Genomic DNA, 12,338 nt, shown 5'->3' with positions numbered 1-12,338 from the left:
CAGCAGAGTTTTTTTGTTGTGACATGGAATTGCCTATCCATTTTGCATATAAACGACATTCAACCTCCGAAAGAAATGAAATCATGGTCCAGCATTCACTCAATCTCAATCCCAATCCCATTCTTACGGTCGCCCCACCACCTTAGGAAAAAGAAAGCTAGACTACTTCTCTAAAATAAAATCTGGATTTCATTTATTTATTTTAACCTAAATTTTTGGTAACTTTGATATTTATCATTCTATCAAGATAAAGACATGTCTTTAGATTTATTTATTTTTTTATGTGTATTTTTGGCAAATAAAACGTAAAGTTTAATTTAGAATAAAGTGAAAATTAGAGTCTCAAAGATCTCCACTTCAAACTAATTAAATTCTAAAAAAAAGTATCAATTTAGTCTTCTAAAATAGTAAATAATTAATACATAATGTCATTCTATTAAGTATCAATTCATCAACTACAATTTAATGGTAATATTTATATATACTGTTAATTATTTAATTATTCTGATGTGTTTATTTATGAAATATAAGTCATGTATATAACAATTTTTTAGAGTGAAACTTCACTTATTTTGATACAATATGTGATAAATAAAAAATAGTTGATAAATAATATATAAAAATTCAAAAAATAATAAATGATTCCTGTTGTAAATTATATCATTTTTCTATTCATGCGGTAGTAACAGACATACAGTACTATAAATAACAAAATATATGGATAATTTTATTTTTTTTTGTATTATTTATTAACAAAAGAATATACATATTTACTGTTTACTATTTTTAAAGACTTAATTAGTATTTTTTTTCAAAAATTAATTAATCTAAAATTAATTAAAAAATTCTAATTATCACTTTACTTTTTTTTATTTATATGCATTCATTATGCAAAGAAACCTTACGTTAGCATTCAACTAGTGAACTAAATATTTATTTTAAAAAGGTTTGCTAACCTATATCTTAAGAACATCTTTTTAATATATTAAATACATTAAAAAATAAAAAATTATCTATTATTATATTCTTATTATGTTAGCTACTAAATTCTATTTAAAAAAAATTAATAACAAATACATATTAAAAATACATATTAAGACAATAGTTATGAGGGTTTAGCTTATTTCAGAACCATGGAATCTTTGAATTTAGTGGAAATTATTGCTCATTAACATTAACGATGACGATTAATCAAAAGTAGAAAGTGAATAGGAAGAAAACAAATAAAGCACAAAATAGTTGGACTATAATATAAGTGTGGTTGGTTAGTGTAAACCTACTGAATTTAATTTCCGTTATTACCAGTAATAATATAATTTATACTTTATGAGAGCTGGTGGGAAATGTACTACTGATGGCTACTATATCTTTAATTTGATGAAGCAAAGCAACCCTAAAGTAGGTGGACCAATACAAAGACTACTTCACTATTTTTTATAATAATGTTCTTTTTTCATAAATGAAATGAAAACTAGTCCGATCCTAACAAATTAAATATTATAGTTTTTCATGTTAATTAATTAATAGTATATAATAGTGTTATAAAAAAAAATAGTATATACATACACATATTAGACAATTATATTCAATTTTTATATAAATATTCTTAGATAGAGTTTCTTTTCAGATATTATTATACTAATAAAATTTTAGTTTTTTCAATAACTCTAAAAAATAAAAATACAGGAGATTAAAAATTTTAAAGATAAAATAAAATTAAAATTTTAATAACATTTATTTTAAAAAATACTTTTATTTAATTTTTCAATTTTAAAATGTACTTTTTAATTTCTATATTTATCTTAAAAATCAAACATAATACAAAATTTTAATTTAATTTGTATTTCTCAATTTTTATCTCTCAGTCACTCTCAGATTCTTTCCCAAACACAGCTTTAATAAATTGAATGTGGTTAGATGAGGCATCAAGAACCATGATTTATAGGAATCTGCTAATGAAAGAACCTTTGTAGTTATTACTCAGAAAAGATTGGTAGTATATCAATATCAGTGTTATGACTATGCTAACCGATCTGCTATCTATATAAGTATATATACAGCTAAATAATTCACACACACACACAAAGAAATTGGCACTATTTCAATTACCTTTTGAATGTTTGACAATTACACATAAATCACTAATCCAAGACTTATAGACTAGGGTTTGGTTTCTACATATATGTATATTATATGTATATATAATTGTTTTTATTATTTGACATTTAATTATCTACACTCAACAGAAAAAAAAAACTTAAATTATAAATTAAAAAAATAAGTATATTTTTATTTAAATATCACAGTTTTATTCGAGTCTACAAATATATACTTTATTTTTATTTGATTGGACTGGATTTTCTGTAGGACAATTTTTTTTTTGAGGAATAGGAATGAATTCGAATTTATGGTGAATTAAAAAAACCATTGTTTAGGATATATTAAAAGGATATTAGTTTTTTTTAATATAGTGTTTGAATCTTAATTTTTTAATCATTGTCTTTATTAATTTAGAATTTAATTTTGTATGTTAAATTTTAGAAATTACGGAATAAATAAAGACAAGACAGATACCGTACAAACTGGTTAAGATACAAAAATTTACTATTCACGAATACGCTATTAGAACAAATATTTTAAAATTAAAATATAATAAAATAGATCGAATAGGGTGAAAACTCGTCCCATTATTATTCCTATTCTTATCTAAATAACAGTATTTAATTAGCGAAAATATTTGATAATCAATAAAATTTAGCCAAAATTAGTTAGAACTTACTTTATTTAACATTTATTAATTTTATTTTTTTTTACCAAAGATATGAGACTTGAACCCGCAACCTCTTAATTGAGTATGGAAAGACTATGCCATTTGAGTTATTACTCATTGGCATTTAACATTTATTAATTACTGTAACAATTAATAAATGTTAAATAACACAAATTTTGGTTGTTTTGTTATCTTCCTAATATTACCGTTAATTAGACATCGATATATAGACGTTTATATTGCTTAAGATATAGTGAATAAAAAAATTAAAGTGTTTACGTTAGTTATCCAATATTAACTATATGAATTTATTCAGGTGAAAAGAACTCTATAAAATGGGTTCATGTGTGTATATATTATATAGGGTATGCTAGATGGAGATTCTAGCTAGTCCTCCTACAAAAGGGGAAAAAAAGAAGAACAAGAAGAAAAAGGTGAAGGGTCTACCACGAAGTTGGGGAAAGATATGTTCCATTAGACCACAAAAATCAAAAGGGATCTCTTTTTTTTATATATATATTGAAGAATGTAGCTTTTTATTATAAGATAAAATGACTACATCACATAAAGTTATAATAAAGTTATTTAATTTAATGTGTTTATTGACTAATGACTGTTCATTACACGATTAATTTGTTTTGTTATTAGGTTTAATGTCAAATTGAAACAGTGACAAATTAAAATTGGTTAATAAGGAGACATAAATTTGTGAAAATTATTAAAGTTTAATATTAATATAATAATAAGCGACTTTACTGCTCAAAATTGAATGACAGACTATAATATACGGACACTGACACGGACACAGCACATGATACGACACGACACGGGACACACCGACACACAAATTTTAAAATCTTACATAACACGGGGACATGCATATATATAAAATATAAAGTATTTTTTAGATAAATTATAATAATATTTTGATATTTTATTGATATTAAAATATAAATTAAAATATTTAATTATTTTTAATGTCTTATTTTAATTATATCAAGTATTTAAAATATTTTTTGTTTTAATAAATAATAATATATACTATATCTAAATTTATTTTAAGAATATATGTTAAGAATAAAACTGGACACGCAGACACGTGATGGTATTTAGGTGTGTCCAGACGTGTCCGGAGAAGAATTTTTTATTTTTTATTAAGACACGGTTGGATACAGCAGACACACGTGTCGGACGAGTGTCGATGAGTGTCGTATCCAAAATGTGTCCGACACGCGAATACGATAATTCAGCGAAGTGTCCGTGCTTTATTGCAGAATATGAAAATAACACTATCATGATTATTTTACTATAAAATTTGCATTGGATATTTTCTTTTAATTAAAAAAGTGAGTATATATATAAATAGCATTGTTTATCAAATCATATTTCAAAGCGTATGTATATATATATATATATATATACAACAAATTCAGCTACCATCCATTAGGTAACTAAGAGAAGACTTTGAAACAAATCACTTTGGCTTAAAGAGAAGAGTTCCTTTCTTCCATTGACACCAAGTATTATATTTGAGACACAAAAAAAAAAAAAAAAGAAAAAAGAAAAAAGAAAGAACCATTTTAAACTTGCAGTTAAAAGGTTTAGCTAGTGATGGTGCATGTTTTGCATTTGGTGAGAAGTTCTTGTTGATTCAGTTAGAATAAATTTATTGAGTTAAAAAATTCATACATGTTCAAAGAATCCAAACGCTTTGATCGCAAACTTTGAAGTTGTATCTGCATGCAATTTTTGTAGGGTTGAGAGAAGTGCAATATATATTGATGATCATTATTCAAAATTGGACAAATTCAATTTAATTAGTAGACATAACATAACATGTAGATTTTTAATGAGATTTTTTCTTTCTTTCTTTCTTATTTCATTCTTAAAGTTAAAGTTCAATATATTTAAACATAATGGACCTTTTTTTGTCCCTAATATTTGTAATTTTTTTTAAAAAAAATTTTAATGTTTAATTTTATTTAATTTTGTTATTTTTAATATTTTTTATTTATATCAAAATTATTCCTAAACATTAATTTTATATAAAATTTTAGGAATAAAATAAAATAATTTTTAGAGATAATTTTGATTCAAATAAAAAATATTAGAAATAAAATTAAATAATTTAAAAATATTAAAAATAAAATTAAATAAAATTAAACATTAAGAATATTTAAAAAAATCGCAAACATTATAAATAAAAATTATATTTTATCCTATATTTAATTAAAAAGAGCCAAAATAGTATTTTGACCGAATTGATAATATTGTGAAAAGAATATACACACAATACAATAGTATATTCCATAGGTTATTTTAGAGTATCAAGTTTAAGATATAAAAGTTAAGCTTATTGGTTGCTGTAAAGCTAAAATTATGCCGTTATTGCTCGTTGGCCGTAAAGTTATAATAATAAATATAAAATTAGAGAAAGAAAATATATTAAATTCTGTGATCTTAATATAACACGTTCTTATTAAGAAGGTGATTAGTTATTATTATCCTAGTTTTCTTTTGTGTTTGTGGTGGTAATATTTCTTACAATGATGTGTCATATATGTACAAATTAATAATTTTTTTTTTTCTCGATGGTAGCGATTTAGGTTAAAGAGAAGCAAGAGTCTTCTTAAATCTTAAGGATAAGCATAAATTTGGATAAAACATTAAAAATACTTTTTGAAATAAAAATTGACATTGACTTGATTAATCGATCAACTTAATACAAACTAACTTGTGCATTCAGATGAGGGGGCTGTGGTTTTTTTTTTTTTTTTTAAATTAAAAATGAGACTTAAACTCATAATTTTTAAATAAATATAAAAAAAATTATATTATTTAAATTATAACTTGTTAATAAAAAATTGATTTATATATTAAAAATAAAATAATTATATATATTTATATATAAATACATAATAATTAATTTTATGATTAATTTTTTTGTGTGCATGAAATATCTTTTATATTTAAACGTCGATAACATAAAAAATTAATAACCTGCAAATTGCAAACCGACCATATGCCTATGAAAAGTTGATAAAATCATTAAAATCAGATTTTTCCTGTATTTGGGGGGCCGTGGGTCTTTCATTTTTCTTTTTTTTTTGAACACTCTTATAACTCAGACCTATTATTTAGATTGGATAGTTAGATCTAAAAAAAATCTTCAGGTCTCAAATTTCTCTTCTAATAATATTTTTTTTTTATTTTCAAAACTCGAATATATAAATTAATTACTTAGAAAAATTATTGAGGTTAGCCCGCCTGCTACCATTGAAATTATGATATGAAGTCAGAGAGAAACTAATTAAGAGTTTATTTCATTTTTAATATTCTCATTTCAAAAGTTTTGTAAACAAAATAAAGGAGAAAAAAAAAAGGGTGAAAACAGTAAACATAATATTTATATTTTTTTAAGCACAAACAAAAAAGTCTTAAACAATAAATATGATAAAGACACATGAGAAGAGATTTCATAGGAGATTTAATCGTTAATTAGCAATGAAGAAAAGAGTGTCACCCACGCCAGCTCACAAATATATGGTCATCATCTACAAAGTGACAACCCATTACAAAATTATTTGATCCTTCTTGTAATTATTTTTTTTTTTAAATAAGAGTTAAGAAAATGCTATTACATATTAAACATTCACTATTATTTATTTATTTATTTATTTTGGCGTGCACCGAGTTTATTTTTCATAGAGACAAATTGAACAACATAAACATTGCTTTTCTCTTCAAAGTTTTTGATTGTCCATTATTTTCTGCTTGCAACTTCAATAGCTTCTTGTTCAAAGCTAAAAGCTTTATATTTGTATTTTTTTTCCCCTTCAAATAATAAGAAGGACACAAAGAAATTCAATTCAATCAAATTGAATTTTAACTGAAAATTTCATCCCAAATTAAACATGAATGAAATAGCTTCCTAAACATTGTGTTTTTTTTTTCCCCATGGTATCCCTCAATCCGACAGGACAAGGATTAATCCGTCGCAATACTGAATTCTATTTAAGGGTTTGTCACTGACCAATGAGTTGCTGCATGCACAAGGCGGAATTCAAACCCCCGACACTTGCTTAAGCGGATTAGTGAGCTAACTACTACACCAATCCAACTTGGTTCCTAAACATTGTGTTTATTGGTACGAAACGAACTACAGAGAGCGTCTTGTTTGGACCGTCACAAATTTGTTGCTCCAAAAAAGTTGTTTAAATTGTAAGCATATTGTTTAACAAAAATTATAAAAAGAAATTATGTGCAAACGATTAAATTTGGTGACGAAAATTGCCGTCTTCGCCGTGCCAAGTTCACTAAATCACTACTTTTTCCACCGCCAATTTAGCCAATGTGACTAACTACTTTTTGATCTCCACCGTCCACATAACTGCCACTAATAATATAGCATTATTTAATTGAAATGATTAATAATTTTGTTGTTGTTGTTGTTGTCAATTGAAAAAGAACATATTAATTATAGCACACCACTTATCACTTGCACTTCAATAATCCGTATCATCTTTCTTATTAATGTGCCGTTGTAATCAAATACATAAACTTTAACAATTGCAAGTTAATATTGTGAAAATTGAGTGTAAACCTAACTGAACAGTGTCTAGAAATTATATTATATTTCATTAGAGATGTACATAAATATCTAAAACATAAAATTTGTAAATGTTTTACTCTAACAACAACGCCTTGTCCCACTAGATAGGGTCGGCTACATGAATTAAACAACGCTATTATGCTCTGTCATGTATCATGTTTATAAAGAGACCGTTTACATGTAAATCTCGTTTGACCACCTCATGGATGGTCTTCTTAGATCTTCCTCTGCCTTTCATCCCTTTTTCATCTTCCATCTCATCCACCCTCCTGACTGGATGTTCTATCGGTCTTCTTCTCACATGTCCAAACCACCTAAGACGCGATTCAACCATCTTTTCCACAATAGGTGCTACTCCAACTCTCTCTCTTATATCTTCGTTCCTTATTTTATCCAATCGCGTATGACCACTCATCCATCTCAACATTTTCATCTCTACCATACTCAACTTATGTTCGTGCTCTCCTTTAATCGCTTAACACTCCATACCCTCATAAAATATATAAAAATTATTTTTTTGAGAGACCTGGAATTTATAATAAAACCAATTTTATGTACCTATTATATAAAACTTTTGCCAACTTTACTTTCTATAACAAATTTTAAATATTTTTATTTTTAAATTAAATATTAACTATTTAATTTGTTTACAATTAAATGCTAAACTCTTAGACATCACAGAAAACACCATATAATAAGGGTTATATGCAGCAATGAAGAGAAAAGGGTTATATGGGAGGTTCAATTTATTTTATTGGTTGGTTGCATGGGCAAAGGGGAAAGGCGAAAAGTGATTGTGCAAGTAAGGGAAATCATGATGTTATTGGATTGGAAAGAGCAACTAGAAATCCATATGGGGTTTAAAAAGTATGATAAGTTTTAGTGATGATTTATACTGTCTACTAATATATTATTAATTAATTCAAAAGTTAGTAGCCAAAATCATCAAATCAAGTATGATAATTTAGTTTCACAAACAAAAGCTATAAAATAAACTGGTTGAACCAATAAATCAGTGATAATGTAATCTGATTAATTCCATTACTTGTTTAGTTCTAACAATTATGTTTTTTAGCTAATGAGTTATAGCTTAAATGACATAGTATCTCCATATTCAATTAAGAGGTTGCGGGTTCGAATCTCCTATCTTTGGTAAAAAAAAAAAAAATATGTTTTTTAACTTTATTTTATATTTTTGTTGCATTACACTCAAATCAATCCTATTTTAAAATTAATTTATTGCATTTAACAAATATCTAGATTATGATTATTTTTGCTAGTGGCAAGTATGGCAGCTTTGAATCCACAATAATAAAGCAGGAAATCATGTGAATTGTGGCATTTCTGTTTTCTTAATATGTTGCAACAAGCATGCCCTACATACCACAACTTCTCTCTGGCCTCGTGCGGAATGTTGCTATTAAATTATTTGTTTACCTTTTTCTATTTTCAGCCTATGAAAACATGTTATGTTATGCCCAACTTGGTCCTTTTATGTCACCGGTTGGTGAATTCAAGACCATTTTTCAAGTATTAGCTTCAATTCTCCAAAGATAATTTTAGGACATATTTTACAAAAACCGGATCACTACGTTTTTTTTTTTTGTCTAAAATGGACACCAAATTAATTTTTTCAGTTTGATATTTGCTTCTTCTGTTGTTGTTGTTTGGGCTTTCGGCCCTTGTTACCTTAGCAAGCAATAACAAAAAAAAAAGGAAATTCTTGTATTATTTTTGTCATTTTGTTACATTTTGATCAAATGGTCTTGTTAGCCCAGCTGTCCGTTTAAGTAAGTATCGGGGATTTTTTACCGAAAAAAAAAGTATTGAGGATTTGAATCCTGTCTTGTGCATGTAGTAATCTATTAGTTAGTGACAAACATTTAAATGGAGTTCAATCCGCAACAGATTAGTCCTTATTTTAGGAGAAAAAAATTACCGTAAATGACTAAAAACTACTATCGCACATTGATAATTACCTAAAATTTTCTAGTGACATGATTACAAATAAAGTAAGTATTTACCTAAAAATATCTCATACGAAAATAACAGTTAAAAACTATCAAATATTTTAATATGTTTGACTAAATTATTTAACATAATACATGTTTATATCTTAGTTATAATTTTAACTTAAAGACATTTTCATATTAAAATATTTTCCAATTAAATTTGGCAGTACCACTCGTTATGATGGGAACAGTAAAAATTCCTTCTAGTAGATTCCTATGAAAAATCATTTCTCAAGAAAGAGAGATTACTTTCTTTGAATCATGCATGCAATAATTCTTTATCAATAAATTCAAGTTAACTTTAGGGAATGTTTTACTTATTTAATCTACTCTAACTTGTTATGCTTTTCTTGGGACACATTATTGAAACTTCTCAATTATTATTATAAGAACCTTAATTAGCAAAAGGCCTAGATAAAATTTCAATACAATACAATTCAGCTAGTAATCTGAAAGTATTATTATAACACCAACAATCTCTTGCCTCATCACTTTTTCTCATATCATATATATTATTCCAAATGTCAAGTTCATCCTCAAAATCTGAAGCAACTCCTCCATCAAACCCTGAATTTTTGCAGCATGAATCTACATTAAACATTCCTCCTGACCCTGGAAACATTACCCAAAATCCACTTACCAATTCAACTATGCCATCAGGTATTGATCTAATTCTCAATTCACAAAGTGGAAACCAAACACAAATAGACATAGTTTCCTTTAGACAAGTGCTACACTATTTGTGGGAGAATAATATAAATAACAATAATGCTTCTACTTCAACACCAACACCACCCCAGATATGGATAACACAAAATGTGTATCCTCTGGTGACACCAATGCGTATAATATGTTACTTTATAAGCCAATTATGCTTCTTCTTAGCATATGGTTTCTACATGAAAACTGAGCATTACAAAACACATATCCATGCTCCTTTAATCTTCTTTGTGGCTGCAAATATTGGGAACTTTGTGTTCCTAATTTTGCTTATGTTCTTTAGCTTCTTGACCAAAGTGTATGAGAGGTACCTTAACCACTTTCTCTTTAAGTCTATTGGGGAGGTTATGGTGATGTTGGTAATGTCCTTTGTGATTATGGGAATTGGACACAAACACCAAGAGGGGAATTATGAAGTTGCAGGGTTGGTAACATGTGGTTTTCTCACCATATATTCACTATGCATAATCATATTGTTGAAGCCTGGCCACCATTACTCTCTACTTGATGCTACTGCAACATTAACATTGCATTTGGGGTTGGTTGGAATCTATTGCATCCCTACTGCGGTGTTCATCTTTGTGATTTTGGTCATCAAGAATTATATTTGGAGTCTCAATATTGGACATAATGCACAATCATGTACTTATGAAGATGGTTATAATAATTTGTCTAGAGTATGAGAACTGAAGGAACAAGCACTGTACTTCCATGTAATATGGTTTATCATTATATCAAGGCCATTAATCCCATTATGGCCTTATAAATGTACATAAATAATTAAATGTACACAAATAAAATAAGATGTATGTCCTTTAGAATTTTATATAACCTTATTTGTAAAGTATTATTCATTTCTGATGGATGGTAGTTTCAAATATTCAGATTTGTTACTTAAAAACAAAATGACCGAATAAAAATTAGGCAGAGTATTAGAAAGTATTGTGGAGATGCAAGACATTAGAGCTAATCAACTTCACCTATTGGATATATATAGTTATGAAAAGTATAAGCCAATCAATTATATCCTAATTAAGGTCCGAATTGCAAGGATCATTCTACTAATTAAGTTGGGATCAAATGTGGGGGATACTAAATTCTGCAGATGTGTTATTAACAATTTCATGATGTAAATTTGAGAATATATTTACTCAAATTATCTTGGGAATATTATAAATTTATACAATAATTCATAGTTATGCATGTCTGGCAAAAATAGTTGACACATGTGACAAAGACTCAGAAATATTCCAAAAGAATGCGAGTTTGAATCCTCTTTGTTGCCATGAGGGCTACTTTGGCCGGTGATTCTTATCTCCCTAAATGTTCGTTGAGCCTACACCCTAGGGACGGATGCCGATTTCACCCTAATATTTTGTTATGAAAAAAAAAAAGGTCCTTTCTGTTTAGCATCTCTGGTTTATTTTCAAATTATTTTAAAATGTTCAAGGCCTAAAAGATATTGAATTCCTAGTGTTTTATACTTAGGTATCTCGACATACTAAAAATATTTCAGTTGCAAGTTCAAGCACCTAGCAAATAACACTTATATTTATCAATTTTGGTTCAGGCCTATTTGATATATATTTATACTGTTCTGTGAACTGTCTTCCTGACTATAATAGTTGAAAGATTGTCACTATTTAAACTTTAAGTATTTATAACATACTATGCTAAATCTTAGGGCAATGAATATTCACCATACTATGACACAAGCAAACAAAAAGAATACCTATTATACTTGAAAAAACTGAGACTCAAACACCACTTTTCAGGAAGGATTCCTTGGCTCCTTTCCTTCGATGGTTTGTTCAAATTATACTTTGCTTTGTAATTGGGGTTGTGAAATAGAATGTTGGATGCTTTGACACCATTATAAAGCACAGAACAATACACACACATACAGACACCAGTAGCAGATACAAATGAGTCAAACTGAATCCATGTTAATATTATTAGTGATGTACCTAGCTACCACTTGTTCATTATGAGGTAGGTCATCAAGAGTTTAGGAATGGGTGGATTTGGGAATTTGGGTACTTTCAACATATTTCAGCTGCTAATGCCAAGTGTGGTATTTTGGTTGGATGTGAAGGTCACCCTCTGGTGACCCCAATGCGTATATTTTAGTTCTTTTGCATTTTGTTATGTCATTTTGAAGCTCTGACATGGCTTCTATAACAATAAAGAAATGGCAGACACATCTCCGGCTTCGACCAACTAT

Source organism: Arachis ipaensis, chromosome B6 (assembly GCF_059453495.1).
Source record: "Arachis ipaensis isolate K30076 ecotype BB chromosome B6, ASM5945349v1, whole genome shotgun sequence".
Taxonomy (NCBI): Eukaryota; Viridiplantae; Streptophyta; class Magnoliopsida; order Fabales; family Fabaceae; genus Arachis; species Arachis ipaensis.
The sequence above is the reverse complement of the archived record's forward strand: the minus strand, read 5'-3'. Positions refer to the sequence as shown.